This window comes from Pleurodeles waltl, chromosome 2_1 (genome assembly GCF_031143425.1).
Source record: "Pleurodeles waltl isolate 20211129_DDA chromosome 2_1, aPleWal1.hap1.20221129, whole genome shotgun sequence".
NCBI lineage: Eukaryota > Metazoa > Chordata > Amphibia > Caudata > Salamandridae > Pleurodeles > Pleurodeles waltl.
Genome location: NC_090438.1, coordinates 861684979 through 861707299, shown reverse-complemented (window position 1 = coordinate 861707299; position 22321 = coordinate 861684979).

The following is a 22321-nucleotide window of genomic DNA, read 5'->3' as shown; positions in this document are numbered from 1 at the left end:
CAAAACACATGACGATCAGGGACCTGGGGTCAGTCGCAGTGGGCACACGGTTCAGGGGGCAGAGGCACAGGACAACAGGGAAGCTGGGAGGACTGCTGTGTGACAGGGGGAGGACAGGCCCAGGGAACTGACTCTCCACAAGGCACTCACCAACATCCTGGGAGCATACCACCATTCCCAGGAGTCCATGGGTCAGATACTGGCAAAGTTGCAGGAGACCCAGCGGCTACAGGAGGGACAGTACCTGGGGATCATGGAGGACCTGAGGGACATCCTCCCCACCCTGGTCACCATTGTAGGGGTGCTGCCAGACATGGCCAACACCATGAGGGAGGCAGTGGCACATCAACGGGCCCCTGAAACTAGCAAAACCGAAGAACAGCTTTCCACCTCCACTGACGCTAGTGGATAGGAGGCTCCGCCACAGGAACAACAGGCCACCAGCACCCCACCCCCTCCAGAAGGAGAACAACCACGCAAACGGTCCCTGCAATGTAGGCAGAAGCCATAGACTATTGCCAAAACCCTCACCAGGAAATAAGACTCTCCTGATTGTCACCCTTGTGTCCCACTCTGTCGCACTGTCCACCTTGAACTGCCACTGCTCCCCTTCCAATGCCCCCTTGGACAATGCACCTGTGATACAAAGAGACTGGATTCTATGCTGGACTTTCCTCCATCAGCAACCCAGCCCATTGCAATACCTCCTCCACTTATTAGCACCTAAATAAACACCCTTGGAACAAAATCAAATTTGGAGTCTGTCAATTGTGTGACAAATGTATTAGTTTCACAAACTATAAACATTGCAATTCAAATGTACAGTAATATTTACATAGGTATGACCTGTAGTGGGCAGCAGTAAACACACCAGGCGCCAGAGTGGGGCACAGAGATCTGAAAATAGAGATGCCAAAGGGTACAGTAAGTGGCCATAGAAATCATGAATTCAGCTGCCATGTTCAATGTCCAACACAAAACTGCAATGGAAGGTGAAGTTACAGTGTCTTACCTGTGTGTCACTGGAGGTACTGTTGAATTAGTGTAGTTCTGTTGTCCACATCTTCTTCCTCTGCCTCCTCTTCGTCACTGTCCACAGGCTCCACCGCTGCCACACAACCATCCCCAGGCTCATCTTCCTGCAGAAAAGGCACCTGGCATCTTAAGGCCAGGTTGTGCAACATGCGACAATGATCTGGCACACCTTCTTGGGTGAGTAGTACAGGGATCCACCTGTCAGATGGAGGCACCGGAATCTGGCCTTCAGGAGGCCAAAGGTTCGCTCAATGATCCTCCTTGTTCGCCCATGGGCCTCATTGTAACGTTCCTCTGCCCTTGTCCTGGCATTCCTCACTGGGGTCGGTAGCCATGAGAGGTTGGGGTAACCAGAGTCACTTGCAAATATCGAGGGATGCCTGTTAGCCACACACTCACCCTTAGGGCCAAACCCACACCCATATACCTGCATCAACTGGGTGGGGACCATGGGCTCACTATTAGCCGCACCCGGTGCCTCTGGAGTTAAGTCATCACATATGGGATGCTGCTATTCCTCAAGATAAAGGCATCATGCACAGAGCCAGGATACTTGGCATTGACATGAGAGATGTACTGGTCTGCCAAACACACCATCTGCACATACAGAGAGTGAAAGCTTTTTCTATTTCTGAACACTTGTTTATTTCTCCGGGGGGGACAAATGCAATATGTGTGCCATCAATGGCACCAATGATGTTGGGGATATGTCCCAGTGCATAGAAGTCAGCCTTCACTTTGGCCAAATCCTCCACCTGGGGGAATATGATGTAGCTGCGCATGTGTTTCAGCAGGGCAGACAACACTCTGGTCAGCACATTTGAAAACATAGGCTTTGACATCCCTGATGCCATGGCCACTGTTGCTTGGAAGGAACCACTTGCCAGGAAATGGAGCACTGACAGGACCTGCACTAGTGGGGGTGTACCTGTGGGGTGGCGGATAGCTGAGATCAGGTCTGGCTCCAATTGGCACACAGTTCTTGGATTGTGGCCCTATCAAGTCTGTAGGTCAGGATAATGTGCCTGTCCTACTTTGTCGCCAAGTCCACCAGGGGTCTGTACACGGGGGGATGTCTCCATCTCCTATTCATCCTCAGTGGTTGAACTCTAGGGTGAAAAACGGTGAGCAGAAGGTCATATTCACACGTTTCAACATTAATATGCATTTTTTGCTTTAAAGAAACAGTATGTGAACTTGTAAGTCAGTTGATGTGCCAATGTCTGCTGTGACGCAGTTAGGTGCCATGGCCTGTACCCCCCTGAAATGGCAGCTGCCTGACCTGTGAGGAGGGACAAGTGGAAATGAGATAATTGTGCTGGTGTTGTGCGCCGTTGTGGTCGGAGATCGACGACCACTGCGCAACACCGCATTGGTTATCATTGGGCCCTCTGAGTTCCAGGAGCCAATGGCGATGTACGCCGGTGGTGACGGTAGGCACCATCGCGGACGTGACTGCCATTTTATATCTGTGCACTCACTTGCTACCTGACCTTCAACAGGAGAGGACCTACACTGCAAGTGCTGCTGTGACCTGTCTTGAAGCGACAATGGCTCGAGTGTCTGGGGAAAGGGTCCCTGCCTTCACTTCGGAGGAGTTGGATAGACGGGTGGATGGGGTCCTACCCTAGTACACTTTACTCTATGTTCCTCCAGACAAACAGGTGAATACACTGTGAGCATGATGCATGGGCCATGAATGTATGGATTGCTGTGTGTGTAAACCTCGTGTGGGAGGGTCTGAGGGGTCCTGGGCAGAGTGCTGCATGTATGGTGATCAATGTATGTCCATAAGGGGATGGGGGGGATGTGTTGGGCCATGAGTATAACAGTCCGGACGGTATGACTAATACCTTTTCTGCTGTTTTTTTCCTGCAGGCCAGCGGCCATCAGAAAAAGGGTATTTGGTGTGCCATCACCAAGGAGGTGCGGACCCTGGGGGTCTTTGACAGGCGGAGCACCCACTACCGCAAACGGTGGGAGGACCTGCGCCACTGGGCAATGAAGATGGCGGAGGCCCAGCTGGGGGTGGCCTCCCAACGAGGAAGGGGTGCCCGTCGTACCCTGATCCTCCTGATGTTCTGCATCCTGGTGGTGGCCTATCCAGAGTTGGATAGGCTCTTGAAGGCATAACAGCAGCCACAAGGGGGTGAGTACAGATTCAGATTCATGACTTTGCGAGCATTAAGGTATTACATGGGTGGGGGATGTGGGCTGTGGGTGCCCCTAGGCCAGGGCGAACATGGCAGGGTATGTTCAATGATGGGCCAGCTCAGATGCATTCCAACCCCAATAATGTTAGTGGGCATCTACTACTGGGCAGGGTCCTGTGGGTTTCAGGTGTGCAGCTAATGGTGGTAGGCATTGTACCACATGGGCTGGAGACTAGCATTGTAACTGGAAGTGCATGGTCTAGTGCACAGGGCTGTTCCCTGTGAGTGGTCTACACCAACGGTAGTGTTGTTCTGGCATTGACCGAGTGCCTCTGTCTCTCCCCCCCTTTTTGTTTGTCACCCTGTCCTTGTGTGAATTAGTATCATCTGGAGGAGCAGAGGCACCGGCGACGGAGGGAGCTGCATCCCACATGGGCCTGGTGGGCAAATCCACCGACGGTGAGGGCACCAGTGGGACGGAGGGCAAGGGGAGCACCACGACGGAGACAGGAGGGGATGGTACCGACAGTGACACCTCCTCTGATGAAAGCTCTCTGGCGGTGGTGTACACCTCTGTGCCCACCCCAACTACAGGTACAGCCGCCACCCCCGTACCAGCACCACCCACCCCCGTACCAGCACCACCCTCACAGCAGCCTCTCAGTGAGATTCCTGTGCCCGCTCACCCAGGAAGTTGGGCATCTCCTTCGCCCAAGGCACCTCAGGCCCTGCCCCAGTCAGCCCTGCTGCCCTCAGTGAGGATCCTGAGATCCCTCTCTATTGGGCAGTCAACCATATTGAATGTCATCCAGTATGTAGCAGGGCATTTTCAACAAACAAATGCATACCAAGAGGGAATTCACTCCAGCATGGCGGCCCAACAGAGAACATTCGAGGCTCTGGCCAACTCACTGTTGCAGCCGTTTTCCCTGTGTCCAGCCTCCCCCTCCAACTTCCTCTACACAGTCCCAATCCCCTCAACCCCAGCCTATCCCAAGCACACCTTCAGACCAGCAATCACCCAAAGCAACACACAGAAGTTTCTCAGGCAAACACAAGCACCACACTTCATCTCACAGGCACTCACACAAGAACCATCCACATGCAGACACACCAACACCCACTGTCTCCACTGTGTCCCCCTCCTCCTCCTCGTCCACCTCCCTCCCAGTAGCATCTCCACTCACACATGCATGCACTACATCCTCATCCACTACCTCCATCACCAGCATGCCTATCACTACATGCCCCTCACTGGCAATCACTACCCCCACATCCATGCACACATCCCCTGTGTCCTCTTCCACTGTGCCTGTGACTCCTCCTGCCTAAGTACACAAACGCCAGCACTCAGACACCCAACAGCCATCCACCTCACAACAGCATCCAGCCCATGGACCTGCACCGCAAACACAGCAGACCGACACCTCCTACAACCACTCCCTCTTCCTCCACAACCAAATCTTCACACTTGTCCCGCCCCAGTGTCCCTAAGAAGCTTTTCCTCGCCAACATTGACCTATTCCCTACCCTTCCCCCCTGTCCTTCCTCTCAGGCCAGGGTGGCCAGAACCCAGCCCAGCACCTCAGCCACCCAGTCCACGGCCACTGTGGTTTCTGCAGCAAGTGTGAGAGGCTCCAAGGAGGCACCCGTCAGCAAAGCCAGTGTGCCAGCAACACCAGCCAAGTCCAAGAAGGGGCCGCCACCTAGCAAGGCCAAGAAGGGGACTCCAGCCAGCAAGGGGAAGGAGGTACCAACAGCCAGCAAGGCCATGAAAAAGACACCAGCTGGCAGAAGCAAGGAGGCACCACCATCTGCCAAGGGTAGGATGGGGCACACAACACCAGCCTTGGCACTTCAGCCGTCCGAGGCTGCAGGTGAAGGTCTGGAGGCTACCACCACCACTACCAGCACTGCCACCTGCACCACGGTCAGCACCACCACCTGCATTGAGGCCAGCACCGCCACCTGCACCACAGACAGCACCGCCACATGCACCGCCGTCGGCAGCACTACTGCCAGCCACAGCAGCCCCAGTGGGCAGCCGTCCGAGGCTACAGGTGAAGGCCTGGAGGCTACCACCACCACTGCTAGCATAGCCACCTGCACCACGGCCAGCACCGCCACCTGCACCGCGGTCAGCACTGCCACATGCACCGCCACCAGCAGCACCACTGCCAGCAGCAACCGCCCCAATGGGCAACCGTCCGAGGCTGCAGGTGAAGACTTGGAGGCTACCACCACCACTGCCAGCACCACCACCTGCACCGCAGCCAGCACCTCCACCTGCACTGCAGCCAGCACCACCACATGCACCACCGCCAGCAGCACAACTGCCAGCAGCAGCAGCCCCAGTGGGCAGCCGTCCGAGGATGCAGGTGAAGGCCTGGAGACTACCACCACCACTGCCAGCACCACCACCTGCAGCGCAACTGGCATCCACTGAGTAGCCATCACCGCCGGCGAGCAGTGTGTAGTGGTGACTCCATGGGCTGCAGTGCTACTGGCAACTGCAGCACCTGTCGGTGTGACACACAGGTGAGAGACTGTGACCTTGCCCCATCCAGGATGAAGCACACTGGGCACAAGGCCCCCTCCAGAACCAGTGGAAGAAAACATCCACTTGAGAGTCTGTGGCTTTGCACTCCTCAGGACCAAGCAGTGGGCAAACCACCCACTTGAGAGACTGTGGCTTTGCACTACCCAGGAGCAAGCAGTGGTCATGGAGCCCCCTCCAGGCCAGTGGCTTACCATCTTCCGGCTGAGGTGCTCCCCTATTTCCCGTCCCCCTGAGGTGCCTGTGTGTTTTCAACCTGATGACCCTGCAGTGTTCTCTCAGTATTGAGGCAGGAGTCAAGTGTGGCCTTGGGCTATGTATTATGGCCCAGTGGGCCATGGACATTTTGGAGTGGGCACTGTCCCTCCTTTTGCATGTATTGTATATATTGTACATACTGTTTATTCAAGTACGTATTTTTCTAAAACTGTACTATTACCCTCATATTACTCCATTACTTTTGTCCTTGCGTTATTGCTGAGGGTTACGGGGTGCATATGTAATGTTGTCGCATCTGTTTGTGTGTGTGGTGGTGGTGGGAGGGTTGTTATGTGTTGCGTGTGTGTGTCACTCTCTTCCTCCCACCCCTTTGTGTGCTAGGTGCAGTACTCACCGTGGTCATCTTCGCCGGCGTTCGTGTTCCTGGTGTATGAGAAGGTGCACCAGCATTGGGAAAAAGTGTAGCTCGGGCTCCATGGTGTCGTGGTTCTTCCTTGAGTTTCGAGAGGTGAGTCGTTTCCCTTCAGTGTTCTGTTTCCGTCGTGCTTTTGATGGCGTTGGTACCACCCCGGAAAAGCTGGCGGAAAGACGTATTTTAATGCTGTGGGCAGTACATTGTCTTCCGCCTGGCTGTTGGCGGTTACCGCAGCAGTGTTTGTTGCTACCGCTGTGGCGGTCGGTGTGTTAAAGTGGCTGTTTTTGTTGGCGGTTTCCGCCGTGGTCATGATTCCAATTTTTTTACCGCTGGCCTGTTGGTGGTGTTACCGCCACCTTATCACCGCCCTCCAGGGGTGCAATGAGGGCCAAAGTGTCTTTAGTCTCTTAAAAGCAAAAAACGTCTCTTGCAAGCACAAAGTACCTGGTTTGCGTTCAAAATCTCCACAAGAAACCGCAGAGGAAGAGATGCGTGGAAAACAAGGAGGTGTGCGTCAAATTCTCGGGCCGCGCACAGTGATGCGTTGTTTATTTTTCGCACAGGGAAGGCTTCGCTTCGATTTCCAGTGCTCAGTCTTGGATCCTCTTCGGGCTGCAGGGTTTGTGGACGCCCCGGGGATGATGCGTTGAAATCCAGCGCTGACAGGACAAAGTCACAGGGTCTGCGTCAATCCGGTGGGCGTTGTGTGGAAATGTCTACCACACAGCAGGCACTACGTTGATTCCTCTCATGAAGTCGGGCTGCATCGTTCCGGCTCGGTTCTGCGTCGATCCAGTGGGCCGTGCGTCAAATGTCCGGTCGCTACGCTGGTGCTGCGTCGATCTTCTCATTGCGAAGTCAGGCTGCGCCGTTCTGGTTTGGCGTGCAGTGAATTTTTCAGCGCAATGCAGGCTGTGCGTCGTTTTCTGCCAGCTGTGTGTCAATTTACCCCGCACAGGGAATTTTTCTTGCAGGAATGAAGTCTTTTTGGTCCTGAGACTTCAGGGAATGGGAGGGAATCTCTATCCAAGCCCTTGGAGAGCACTTCTTATCAGCACAGCCAGAGAGCAGCAAGGCAACAGGGCAACAGCAAGGCAGCAGTCCTTACCAGAAAGCAGTCAGGTGAGTCCTTTGGGCAGCCAGGCAGTTCTTCTTGGCAGGTTGCAGGTTCTGGTTCAGAGTTTCTTCTGCAGGAAGTGTCTGTGACAAGAGTGTCTTCTCAAGAAGTGTCTTGATGAAGTAGGGGCAGAGGCCCTATTTAAATAACAAAATGTGCCTTTGAAGTGGGGAAGACTTCAATGAGTGGCTTAGAAGTGCACAAGATTCCCTTCCAGTTCAATCCTGTCTGCCAGCGTCCCAGTAGGGGGGGTGGTAGTCCTTTGCGTGAGGGCAGGCTACAGTCAGGCCCTCCACCCTCCCAGCCCAGGAACACCGATTCAATATGCAGATGTATGCAAGTGAGGCTGAGCATCCTGTGTTTGGGGTTTGTCTGAGTGAATGCACAAGGGATCTGTCAACTGAACCTAACCAGACGTGGATTGTGAGGCACAGAAGGATTTCAGCGCAGAGAAATGCTTACTTTCTAAAAGTGCCATTTCCAAAATAGTAATATTAAACCCAACTTCACCAGTCACCAGGATTCTGTATTACCATTCTGGCCATACTAAATATGACCTTTCTACTCCTTTCAGACCAGAAGCTACCACACAAACAGTATATGAGCATAGCCCTAATGTTAGCCTATGAAAGGAGCAGGCCTCACAGCAGTGTAAAAATGAATTTAGGAGTTTTACACTACCAGGACATATAGAACACACATGTTCATGTCCTACCTTTTACCTACATAGCATCTTACCCTATGGGCTACGTAGGGCCTATCTTAGGGGTGACTTATATGTAGAAAAAGGGTAGTTTAAGGCTTGGCAAGTACGTTTAAATGCCCTGTCGATGTGGCAGTGAAACTGCACATACTGGCACTGTAATGGCAGGCTCAGACATGGTTAAGGGGGCTACTTATGTGGGTGGTGCAACCAGTGCTGCAGCCCACTAGTAGCATTTAACTTACAGTACAGGCCCTGGGCACATGTAGTGCACTTGATTAGGGACTCACAAGTAAATTAAATAAGCCAATTAGGCACAAGCCAATGTCACCATGTTTTAAGGAGAGAGCATATGCATGTTAGCACTGATTAGCAGTGGTAAAGTATGCAGAGTCCTAAAGCCAGCAAAAATGAGGTCAGACATGAGAAGGAGGAAGGCAAAAAGTTTGGGAGTGATGCTGCAGAAAGGCCATTTCCAACACTTCCTCTTCAGATTCAGCTTGCAAGTGTCCTCCAGGAATCTTCTGCAACCTCTGTTTCAGCTTCTGACCGTCGGATCAACCACAGACTGTTCCAGGAACAAAGTATCCAGAAAGGCTATTGTGACCCTGCAACTTCAGCTCCAGCCAACAACTGCAACAGTTTCCAAGGTGTGCATACTTTGAGGACTCCCTGCCTTCACCCTTCACAAGACAAACCAAAGGAATCTCCTGTGGAGTGACGGAGTCACTTCCCTGCTCCAGCAAGCACCTTCCAAGACAACAACCGGTTCTCTGGGACTCCTCTCCTGGTGATGAGAGTGCTCCCTGAAACACAGGTGGTGCGCCTTTCGACCCAGACTGTCCTAAGGTCCAGCTGTCCAAATTTGGCAGAGGTAAGAGCTTGCCTTCCCAGTTTGCAACAGCACCCCTGTGCACTGCGTCATCTCTAGCTCCTGAGGCCTCTGTGTACTTTTTCTAAGAATCCTTCATGCACAGCATGGCCGAGGTCCCCAGCATGCCATCCTGCAACGCACAACTCGCTGAGTTGTTCTCCGGCTGCGTGGGACCTTCTTTTGTAGTGCTGCAGCAACCTCAATTTGCACCTTCTTTGTCCCTGTGTCCTGGGACTCCCGTAGGTGCTGCCTGGTCATCTGTGGGTTCCCTCCAGAGTTGGGAGCCCCCTCTGACTCTTCAGTCCGAGTTGAGGCTCCCATTTCCCTCCTGGGTAAAGGTAGCGACATTTTGACGCAAACCACGACCTTGCTTCAACCAAGGCTTGTTGGGCGAATCCAGTGCTGCAACTTGCCTGCATCCAACATCTAGACTTGGGGCATCTCTTGTATCATGCAGGAACCTGCAGCCATCTTTTTTGGTGCTCTTCTGCAGACTTCTTCTAACCGGAGAGTCCTCTTTTGCACCATCTTCTAGGTTGGCAGGGGCTCCTGTCCGTCCCGGAATCTTCAGTGACTTCCGGACTTGGTCTCCTCTCTTCATAGGTCTTCAGATCCAGAAATCCACATCTTGTTGCTTGCAGTCTTGCTTGGTTCTTGCAATAACTCTTATCATGTCTTGTAAAGTGTCCTGAGTTAACTCCATGTGCAGAACCTACACCAGAGGAGCTTGAAGCTGGCACAGCTTAGCTTTTGGATGCAGGGGGGCCTGCCAGGGAGGAACTGAGTGTGGCACAGCAGACCTGTCCCACACTAGAGGGTCTCAGACAGCAAGCTGTCAAACAGCAAAATGGGGATGTCAATGATGCCCACAGAGTTTACTGAGGGAATATTCTGAGGCAAGGGACCCTAAACGTGGTGCCACAAGGAGACTGATTTTTTGGTGCTCTTCTGCAGACTTCTTCTAACAGGAGAGTCCTCTTTTGCACCATCTTCTATGTTGGCAGGGGCTCCTGTCCATCCTGGAATCTTCTGTGACTTCCGGACTTGGTCTCCTCTCTTCATAGGTCTTCAGATCCAGAAATCCACATCTTGTTGCTTGCAGTCTTGCTTGCTTCTTGCAATAACTCTTATCATGTCTTGTAAAGTGTCCTGAGGAAACTTGCATTACTTAACTCCTACATTCCTGGGCTCTGGGGTGGGGTATTTTACTCACCTTTGTGGTTTTCTTACACTCCCAGTGCCCCTCTACACACTACACTTGCCTATGGGGGAATTCGTGATTAACACACCACTTTCTTAGTATATGGTATGTGTTGCCCCTAGACCTATTTTCTCCCATTGCATTCTTTAGCATTTCCTATTGTTTACACTATCATATGCCTAATTACTTACCTTATTTTGATGTATAGTGTATATATTGTGTATAATACTTACCCCCAGAAGAAGTATTGCCTCTAAGATAGTTTTGTCCTGTGTAACTAAAATAAAGTACTTTTATTTTTGGTAACACTGAGTATTGTCTTTTCTTGTGTATAAGTACTGTGTTACTGTGGTGGGATTGCAGGAGCTTTACATGTCTCCTACTTCAGTCTAAGCTGCTCTGCTACAGCTACCTCTAGACAGCCTAAGCTGCTAGAACACTGCCTACTTTTCACTAATAAGGGATAACTGGACCTGGTGTAAGTAACTTAGGTACCCACTACAAACCAGGTCAGCCTCCTACATTGGTGGTGCAGCAGTGAGACAACTACTTGCAATAGCTTTACCACTTTGTTACTAGTCCTTTTCACAAGAAACGTTTACTCCAATACTTAGAGCTATACATAATTGTACCTAGAAGTCATTTGGAACTTTCTAAAAGTTTCTGAAAAGTTTTTCTTTTCTCTAAAAGATTAGGCCTAATAGTTTACTAAACTTTTTACTCTTTTTCCAAAACTCTTCTGTCAACATGTCTGATGTAGAGGATACCCCCAGAGTTGTGAAAACAACTTATGAAAGTTTGAATTTTAAAACTTTAAGGGGTCTCTGCATTGAAAGAAGTTTCGGGATTGGGAAGAACCCCAATAAGGAATTCCTCTGAAATCACCTCCTGTAGGATGACCAGTGACTTAGCACTGGTCAGGTACAGTCAGAGGGGGAGGTAAAGGAAGATTCTAACCAGGTAGACTCAGGAGAGAAATCTGATAATCCTGGGAAGGGTCCTTCAACAAATCTTTTCCTCTACAAACTCCCTAGTGTATCTGGAAGTGGTCACACACAAGTAGGGCTCCTTTCACACTTAGAGGCCAAGTAATTAGGGTGACTCAAGCTTAAGAAAGATCTGCCTCTGCCAAATCCAATGTCACTTCTGTCTCAAAGGTGTCACACACATCTAACCCTGAGGACCAGTCCCTAGATAGGGGACTCAGAAAGCTGAGGTTAGAGGAGGCCAGACTGAGGCTACATCAGCAACAGTTGGTCTTAGACAGGGAATCCCTGGCTGTGGAAAGGGAAAGGCAGGGGTTGGGGTTAGTTCCCCGTGGTGTCAGGAGCAGCAGTAATTTCAGGAACTCCAGTGTTAGGGAACCTACATTTGATTCCAACAATCTGCACAAGGTTGTTCCCCCTTACAAGGATGGGGGTGACATCTAAAAGTAGTTTGCTGCACTTGAGAGGGCCTGTAAAGTTCAGAGGGTCCCTCAAGCACGGTGGGCTGCTATCCTGTGGTCGTCTTTCTCTGGCAAGGGGAGAGACAGACTCCTTATTGTCATGGAGGATGACTCAGACAACTATCACATTCTCAAAAGTGCACTCTTGGATGGTCTGGGCTTAACTACTGATCAATATAGAATACATTTCAGAGAGACCAGAAAGGAGTCTTAATGGGATTGGATAGACGTTGTTGACTGTTCAGTGACGGCCCTACAGGGTTGGTTAAATGGCAGTAAGGTGACTGACTAAGAAAGCCTGTATAACTTAATTCTGAGAGAGCATATATTGAACAATTGTGTGTCTGATTTGTTGCACCAGTACTTGGTGGACTCAGATCTGACCTCTCCCCAAGATTTGGGAAAGAAGGTAGACAAATGGGTCAGAACAAGGGTGAAAATCTCATGCAGGGGATGACAACGATAGCAAGAAGACGGATGGTAAGTCACATGACAAGGGTGGGGACAGAGATAAAAAATCTTCTGAGTCTTATCAGGCAAACAAAAATCCTCTGGGGGTGGTGGATCCAAATCCCCTTCACACGGTCGGAAAAATCCATGGTGTTATTTATGTAAAACTAGAGGCCCTTGGGCAAGTGACCCCACTGGTCCAAATAAAAACACCAAGCCTCCACAACCCCTACTGCTTCCACTAGTGACCCTAGCAATAGCAGTGGTGGTGGGAAGAACACTACTAATAGCCAGTCAAAGGGTGTAGCTGGGCTCACTTTTGGTAATGTAGTGGTGGTTGGTCTAGTTAGGGAGACCACTGCGGCTGTTTTAGTCTCTGATGGTGGCATTGACCTTGCCATCTTAGTTGCGTGTCCCCTTAATATGGATAAGTACAAGCAACTACCCCTAATGAATGGTGTTTAGGTTGAGACCTACAGGGACACAGGTGCCAGTGTCACTATGGTGATGGAGAGACTGGTAGCCCCTGAGCAAAACCTACTTGGTCATCAGTACCAAGTGGCAGATGCCCATTACAACACTGTTAGCCACCCCATGGCTGTTGTGAATCTCAACTGGGGGGGTTACTGGTCCAAAGAAAGTTGTGGTATCCACTGACTCACCTGTAGAGTGTCTTTTAGGAAATTATTTGGAGACTTCATCTGAGGCTGAACTGGAGTTGGAGGCCCATGCAACAATGCTGGGCATTCCAGGGCATATCTTTGCTCTTACTAGGGCTCGGGCCAAGAAGCAAAGAGTACAGGGAAACTTGGATCCTAGAACAATGGACCAAGTGCTCCCAAAAACTTGGGGTAGAAAGGGCAAACCCTTGTCCACTATCCCTACCTCTCCAGATGATTCCCCTTTTGATGAGGAGGAGTTAACTCCATGTGCAGAACCTACACCAGAGGAGCTTGAAGCTGGCACAGCTTAGCTTTTGGATGCAGGGGGGCCTGCCAGGGAGGAACTGAGTGTGGCACAGCAGACCTGTCCCACACTAGAGGGTCTCAGACAGCAAGCTGTCAAACAGCAAAATGGGGATGTCAATGATGCCCACAGAGTTTACTGAGGGAATAATCTGAGGCAAGGGACCCTAAACTTGGTGCCACAAGGAGACTGATCATCCCTTTACAGTATAGGGAATTCCTCCTAACTCTGGCACATGACATTCCTTTGGCTGGACATTTGGGGCAAACTAAAACATGGGGCAGACTTGTTCCTCACTTTCGCTGGCCTCAATGTCAGAGGACACCAAGGAGTTTTGTCACTCCTGTGTGACCTTCCAAACCAGTGGCAAGACTGGTGGCACTCCAAGGGCCCCCTTAATCCCTCTGCCAGTGGTTGGGGGGCCCTTTGAGAGGGTAGGGATTGATATTGTTACCCCCCTCGACCCTCCAACAGCTTCTGGCAATAGGTTCATCCTTGTGGTTGTGGACCATGCCACAAGGTACCCAGAAGTTATCCCCTTAAGGACCACTACAGTACCTGCAGTGGCAAAGGCCATCCTGGGAATACTTTCCAGGGAGGGTTTTCCTAAGGAAGTTGTATCAGATAGAGGTAGTAACTTCATGTCTGCATACCTCAAAGCTACATGGAAGGAGTGTGGTGTAACATACAAATTCACCACGCCTTAACATCCACAAACAAATGGATTGGTTGAGAGGTTTAATAAAACTCTCAAAGGCATGATCATGGGACTCTCTGAAAAACTCAGAAGGAGATGGGATGTCCTCTTGCCATGCCTCCTTTTCGCCTACAGGGTGGTACCCCAGAAAGGAGTGGACTACAGCCCCTTTGAACTACTCTTTGGTCACCCTGCTGGGGGTCCCATTGCTCTTGTGAAAGAGGGGTGGGAGCAACCATTGAAGCCCCCTAAACAAGACGTTGTTGACTATGTACTTGGCCTAAGATCTAGAATGGCTAAGTACATGAAAAAGGCCACTAAAAACCTTCAGGCCAACCAAGAGCTCCAAAAGCAATGGCATGACCAGAAGGCTGTCCTGACATAGTACCACTCAGGACAGAATGTGTGGGTATTGGAGCCTGTGGCCTCAAGAGCACACCAGGACAAATGGAGTGGACTCCATCTCATTGTGGAGAAGAAAGGTGAGGTCACCTATCTCGTAGACCTGACCACTGCCAGAAGTCCCCTTCATGTCAACCGTCTTAAATCTCACTATGATAGGGCTGATTTAACCCTACTCATGGCCACAGAAGAGGGGCAGGAGGAAGAGAGGGATCCTCTTCCTGACCTCTTCTCCAACACTGAAGCTGACGGCTTAGTGGAAGGAGTGGTCTTGCAGACTGCCTCACTTAAGAACAGAGGGAGGACTGCAAAAACCTCCTAGGGCAATTTTCTGACCTCTTTTCCCTCATACCTGGTACAACTACCTGGTGTGAACATGCAATTGATACTGGAGACAGTTTGCCTGTCAAAAGTAAGATTTATAGGTAGCCTGACCATGTCAGAGAATGTATCAAATCTGAGGTGCAGAACATGTTAGACCTAGGAGTTATTGAGCCCTCTGATAGCTCCTGGGCCAGCCCAGTGGTGCTTGTCCCCAAACCTCATTGCAAAGAAGGAAAGAGAAAAATGCAGTTTTGTGTGGACTATAGAGGACTTAATACTGTAACCAAAACTGATGATCACCCTATACCAAGGGAAGATGTGATCATAGATGCACTGGCTTCTGCCAAGTATCTAAACACCTTTGATCTGATTGCAGGGTATTGGCAGATCAAGTTATCAGAGGATGCTTAAGCAAAAACTGCATTTTCTACCATAGGAGGGCATTCCCAATTCACAGTCATGCGCTTGGTTTGAAAAATTCACCTGCCATTTTCCACAGGCTGGTGAGTACAGTCCTCCAAGGTTTGGAAGCTTTTAATGCAGCATACTTAGATGACATTGCTGTATTTAGCTCCACCTGGGATGACCACCTGGTCCACTTATGGAATGTTTTGGAGGCCCTGCAAAAGGCAAGCCTCACTATCAAGGCTTCAAAGTGCCGGATAGGACAGGGGAAAGTTTTTTATCTGGGCCACCTGCTAGGTGGAGAACAGATTGAACCACTACAGGTGAAGATCTAGGCAATTATGGACTGGGATCCCCCTACTACTCAGACCCAGGTCAGAGCCATCTTAGGTCTCACTGGGTATTACATGAGGTTCATTAAGAACCATGGATCCATTGTTGCCCCTCTTAATGACCTCACTTCCAAACAAATGCCTAAAAAGGTATTTTGGACAGCCAGCTGTCAGAAAGCTTTTGAGGAGCTTAAGCAGGCAATGTGCTCTGCACCTGTCTTGAGGAGCCCAAACTACTCCAAACGTTTAATTGTCCAAACTGATGCTTCTGAATTAGGGTTAGGGGCTGTACTATCACAACTTAACTAACTACCCTATGCTAATCTTAACATACACATTTAACACCACACTTTAAACGTTGGCATCCCCCCCCCCTTAAGTTACAGGACACATGCAAGACAACATATACTAATACTACACATATACTATCTAAATCTAAACATATATATATATATATATATATATAGATATATATTATTTATTATTTGTTTTTATTAAAACATATATACCCCAACATGACCCCCCCACCCACTCACCCACCAATTAACATGTAATAAGTAAATAACCCACCCCCCAAACCCACTTATCCTAACTAAACCACACACCTATGCTAACCTAGCCCTATCCCCCTAAAACCCACAATCAAATAAAACTTAAAAGCAGAAGGTAGGGGACAGAACTTGGAGGTGGCAGGACAGATTAACTCAGAGCTTGGCTTTCTTTGTTTTTTTATGTACTTCGGTCTCTTGGTGTTGTCAGTCACCTCCTTCTCCACACTGTCCAAACATTTCTGGACCACAGAAATGTCCCTCTTCAGATCCTGCAGTATGTGTGTGACCATGGCATTAGGTGGTGTGGGCTGTTGCACTGTTGTAGTAGAAGTTGTTGAAGCCGAGGTAGTGGGTGTGGTACCAGATGGACCCCCCTGCACTGCTGAGGAAACATGTGTTTGGGGTGCCTTCTTTGCCACTGTGGGGACCCCTTGTGGAATGCCTGCCATTCCCTCGTTGCACTCTCAGCACGGTAGTGGCGAGCCATTCTAAGAAGTCAGACACCACTGCCAGGTTATGGCGGTACCTCACTGTCCTCTTTTGGAATGCACGTAGCTCATCATTGCTCATGTTAGCAGCTGTGAAATGGAGACAGTCAACAATCAGTGTCAGCATTGTGTGGAGTCTGTACATATTAGTAGCTTACACTGCTACATTTAAGTACACATGCAGTCCAACTCACATTCCAGAAAAGTCAATGCCCCTGATAAATGTAACTACAATGCTGCCTTAGCATCATTTTATTGCTACTAAGGTGACGCAAAACGAGAAAATGAACCAGACACATGCAAGTGTGCATCGCTTTTGCATTATAAAGAATAATGCAAAGCCAGTGCAAACTTGACATAGATCAGTCTCAAACTTCCTCATCATCTGTGTCTATTTACAGCCATACATCACCAGGAACTTGGACATGTTAATGGAAGGATGGATTGCTGTGGGTAACCATAAGAGGTCAGAGCAGATAGGTACACATGCAAGCCTGATCAATATGACTGTCATCTACACTGTGAGCATCACATCTACCTACAAATTTGGTATTCGACTCCCCCTGAGCATATGGGGAGATGGCCATGCAATCCATCATCTCAACTGTCCTGGTCATCCACCAAGGCATGCCCACTCATATATAGAGTTAAGAAGTGGACCATATGTTAGGAAGGCTGACAACTAGGAAGCTGGTATCTATAGGACTATCACACCTACATTCATTTGTCCAGGTGTAGACACCCATCAATACCTGATCTGCCACTAATATTCCTTACACACCAATTTCCATGCCAGCACACGTTTTGCCTTCACCAGCATGCAAGCTAATTGCATTCCACATAAGTGTAACATACATGGACTGCAAAAGATGGAGCGCCATGATGGGGGACAATTGCCAGCCCAGTCCTCCATCTTTATGACACTACAGCGATGCACCAAATTTGTTTCAATATGGTACATTCCTGTGTTGTGAGAATGATAGAGTGCGCCACTATCAACATTCTCACAGCGTTGCACTCTGTCATTCATAGTCACATATCACCCTATATGTGGCTTGTCATCACCTTGTATGCACAATGTTGGCCATTATGCACCACGTGCCTCACAAGATGTGACCCTCTGGTGGTGCATGGGGATCCTTTAAAAGGGCTATTATGTCAGTATCCAGCCTACTTCGATATCTGATCATTGGACAGCTTATCACATCTGGCATTGTATTCAACACACAGGACTCACTCACACAAAACCCTAGATTACTTCACAGGACACACATTATCACACTTACCGGATACATCTGGGTCCGCAAATCGTGCCACTTCGCTGATTGTGTAGGGGGCATGTCCACCTGTAAGACGTGAATGGAAAACCACGCTTAGTGTCATCTCACAGTCACTGCAAGTAGTCAACAAATTCCAGTGTGAACTAGTTGAGAGGAGTGAACTAGTCATCCTAGTGGAAAGCAGTGCAACAGACACATCACTACGATCACACAATGACCCAGACTCTCAGGTGAGTAAGAGCCAAAAATCTGAACACTGACACTGGACCAGAGACTCATGTAGTGGGCACCATGCAACAACCATATGTGGGCCATCTATAGAAGATGGAACAACATAATATGAGGGGGAGTTGTGTAAAAATAAATACACTACTCTAGTGCTTTGCAAGACATATGACTCAGGTACTCAAGCCTGTTGCCAGAAGATTACCCATTTAATCAAACTTCCACAGGAGCAGATGCCTTTTACCCAACTCCCTCCAACAGATGCGGGCTCAGACTTTAACTGATTATCTAAACCTTGCATCCGCTAGGGGGAAAGGGGAATGGGAATAGAAAAAGAGAGGCCGCCTCGAGATCCAGTTCCAGCCTGTGTTTTCCACTTGAAGCTAAGATATTCAGTGTGTGCCTCTGAAAACCTGCACCTTTCTTCTTATTGGGATTTCTTTAAAGGGAGGGCCTGCAATATGGTGATAAGAGCTTAAATAAGTACATTCCTACTGCACATTCAACTGTTCAGCCATTGACAGTCACCCAATTCTATTGTTCTCCTAACCTGGATCTTTTGAAAGACTAGCCTCTCCCTAAGAGAAAAATAATATCTTCTTTTCTCCAGGAGTCAGAGATTTCCAAGGTTCTCTGGAGAACATTTCAAAAGTTCACAAATATACAAACTACTAACGTCTTTTACAGGAAACTAAAACTCCTTCTCAAGGTTTAGTTTTCTCAATCACAGTCTATAAGAATTAGTCTGAACACTGAGATTTATCTTCAAGACTGACAAGTCTGCAAATCAAAGGGTTCTTGAATATATATGTACAGATATATATTGGCAAGTCTGGAAATCATACAAAACTATTCCTTACTGCAGTTGCTTGAAGTTCTGTTAAGCCAAAACCAATTCTCCTCAGAAAGCCAATAGCCAGTTGTTGGACGAATGAAAAAATTCAGCTTCTTCAAAAGGGAAAAAATTGCTGCTGTGCACACCGTAACAAGAAAAATAATTAATTACTCAAAATTGCACAAATTCTCTATGAAACAAAGCGCATCAGGAACACTGCTCCTTCTCCTCAGGATGACAGATGAAGTGCAGGGCTCCCAGAGAGAAACAGCTGGAGGGAAGCTTCAGCAAGAGACTAAGGTAGAAACACTAGAGCGCTGACCTCACAAGGATTTGTGGCCACCATCTTGAGTGGCAGTTAAACCTGAAGAAGCTAGTTCTAAGAGCAGCCTCCTCTAGAGCCACCGGGACTGAGGGTGCCGCTGCAACCAACGTGGGTACAAGGAAAAGGGGAATTGTTTTTGCTGAGGGAAGAACTTAACAACGTTGTGTAGGAAGGTAGCCTCTTTCTAGCCTTGTTACCCCCACTTTTGGCCTGTTTGTGAGTACATGTCAGGGTGTTTTTACTCTCTCACTGGGACCCTGCTAACCAGGGCCCCAGTGCTCATAGTTTGTGGCCTAAAGGTGTTTCCTGTGGGGTGCCTAACTGTGTCACTGAGGCTCTGCTAACCATAACCACAGTGTTATTGGTCTCTCTGCTTTTAAAATTGTCACTGCAGGCTAGTGACCATTTTCACCAATTCTGATTGGCACACTGGAACACCCTTATAATTCCCTAGTATATGGTACCTAGGTACCCAGGGTATTGGGGTTCCAGGAGATCCCTATGGGCTGCAGCATCTCTTTTGCCACCCATAGGGAGCTCAGACCATTCTTACACAGGACTGCCACTGCAGCCTGAGTGAAATAACGTCCACATTATTTCACAGCCATTTTACACTACACTTAAGTAACTTATAAGTCACCTATATGTCTAACCCTCACTTAGTGAAGGTTAGGTGCAAATTAACTAAGTGTGAGGGCACCCTGGCACTAGTCAAGGTACCCCCACATTGTTCAGGGCAATTTCCCCGGACTTTGTGAGTGCGGGGAAACCATTACACACGTGCACTACATATAGGTCAATACCTATATGTAGCTTCACAATGGTAACTCTGAATATGGCCATGTAACATGTCTAAGATCATGGAATTGTCCCCACAAGCCAAATCTGGTATTGTGGTGCCTATCTCATGCATCCCTGGGGCTCCAGCATGGACCCCGGGTACTGCCAAACTAGCTCTCTGGGGTTTTCTCTGCAGCTACCACTGCTTCCAACCCACAGACAGGCTTATGCCCTCCTGGGGTCTGGGCAGCCCAGTCCCAGGAAGGCAGAACAATGAATTTCCTCTGAGAGAGGGTGTTACACCCTCTCCCTTTGGAAATAGGTGTTAAAGGCCTGAGAGGAGTAGCCTCTCCTGGCCTCTTGGAATGTTTTGAAGGGCACAGATGGTGCCCTCCTTGCATAAACCAGTCTACACCGGTTCAGGGATCCCCCAGCCCCTGCTCTGGCATGAAACTGGACAAAGGAAAGGGGAGTGACCACTCCCCTGTCCATCACCACCCCAGGGCTGGTGCCCAGAGCTCCTCCAGTGTGTCCCACACCTCAGCCATCTTGAATGCAGAGGTGTGAGACCTCTGAGTGGCCAGTGCCAGCAGGTGACGTCAGAGACTCCTCCTGATAGGTGCTTACCTGGTTAGGTGGCCAATCATCCTCTGAGGGCTATTTAGGGTCTCTCCTGTGGGTTTCTCGAATAACAAATGCAAGAGCTCACCAGAGTTCCTCTGCATCTCCCTCTTCAACTTCTGCCAAGGATCGACCGCTAACTGCTCCAGGACGCTTGCAAAACTGCAACAAAGTAGCAAGACTACTACGAGCAACATTGTAGTGCCTAGTCCTGATGGCTTTCTCAACTGCTTCCTGGTGGTGCATGCTCTGAGGGATGTCTGCTTTCACTCTGCACTGGAAGCCAAGAAGAAATCTCCTGTGGGTCGATGGAATCTTCCCCCTGCTAACGCAGGTACCAAACTTCTGCATCACTGGTCCTCTGGATCCCCTCTCATCTTGACGAGCGTGGTCCCTGAAACACAGGAGCTGGATCCAAGTGACCCGACAGTCCAGAGGTCCTTCTGTCCAAATTTGGTGGAGGTACGTCCTTGCCTCCCCACGCCAGATAGTAATCCTGTGTGTTGTGTGATTTGCAGCTGCTAGGGCTTCTGTGCACTTTTGCAAGGAATCCTTGGTGCACAGCATAGCCCAGGTCCCCAGCACTCCGTCCTGCATTGCTCAACTCGCTGAGTTGACCACCGGCTTCGTGGGACTCTCTTTTGTAGTGTTGAGATGACCGCCATGCTCAGATTTCTTGAATGCCTGTTCAAGTGCTTCTGCGGATGCTGCCTGCTTCTGCGTAGGCTCTCTGTGCTGCTGAGCGCCCCCTCTGTCTCCTCCTCCAAGAGGCAACCTTCTGGTCCTTCCTGGGCCCGGGCAGCACCCATTTTCTTCAACCGTGACTCTTGCAGCTAGCAAGGCTTGTTTGCAGTCTTTCTGCATGGAAACAACTCTGCATCCTCCAGCACGCAGCGGGACATCTTATGTGCAAAGGAGACGTTCCTGGCATTTCCTGGCATCTTCTGTTTTTGCAGAATCTTCAGATTCCTCCACCCAGAGACAGCCCTTTAGCACATTCATCCGGGTTTAGTTGGCTCCTGCCCCCCCTGGACACTTGCGTGATAATTGGTCCCTTTCCTTTACAGGTCCTCAGGTCCAGGAATCCATCTTCAGTGCTTTGCAGTCAGTTGTTGTCTTTGCAGAATCCCCTATCTCAACTTTACTGTCTTTCTGGGGTAGTAGGGTAAATTTACTCCTACTTTTCAGGGTCTTGCGTTGGGGTATCTTGGACACCCTTAGTGTTTTCTTACACTCCCAGCGACCCTATACTAGGCCTGGGGTACATTTGTGGTTCGCATTCCACTTTTAGAGTATATGGTTTGTGTTGCCCCTAGGCCTATTGCATCCTATTGTATTCTACAGTGTTTGCACTACTTTCTAACTGTTTACTTACCTGATTTTGGTTTGTGTGTACATTTTTTATATTTTACTTACCTCCTAAGGGAGTATATCCTCTGAGATATTTTTGGCACATTGTCACTAAAATAAAGTACCTTTATTTTTAGTAACTCTGAGTTTTGTGTTTCTTATGATATAGTGCTATATGATATACGTGGTATAGTAGGAGCTTTGCATGTCTCCTAGTTCAGCCTAAGCTGCTCTGCTATAGCTACCTCTATCAGCCTAAGCTGCTAGGACACTACTAATCTACTAATAAGGGATAACTGGACCTGGCACAAGGTGTAAGTACCATCAGGTACCCGCTATAAGCCAGGCCAGCCTCCTACATGCTGGCAATAGTTTTCTTGACACCTGTCCTGCAAGGCACCCAGAGGCGTATTGTGATAGACATGCAGCTCAATTTTAAGTCTGCAATGATCATGCATTGATTAGTCCATGACTGATGTGGCAAAGTTGTATAATGGTATCAAATGCCCCATATACATTGCCCCCTAAGGCAGGGAAGCCCCCTTTGCTAACATAATGGCAGGGGTCAT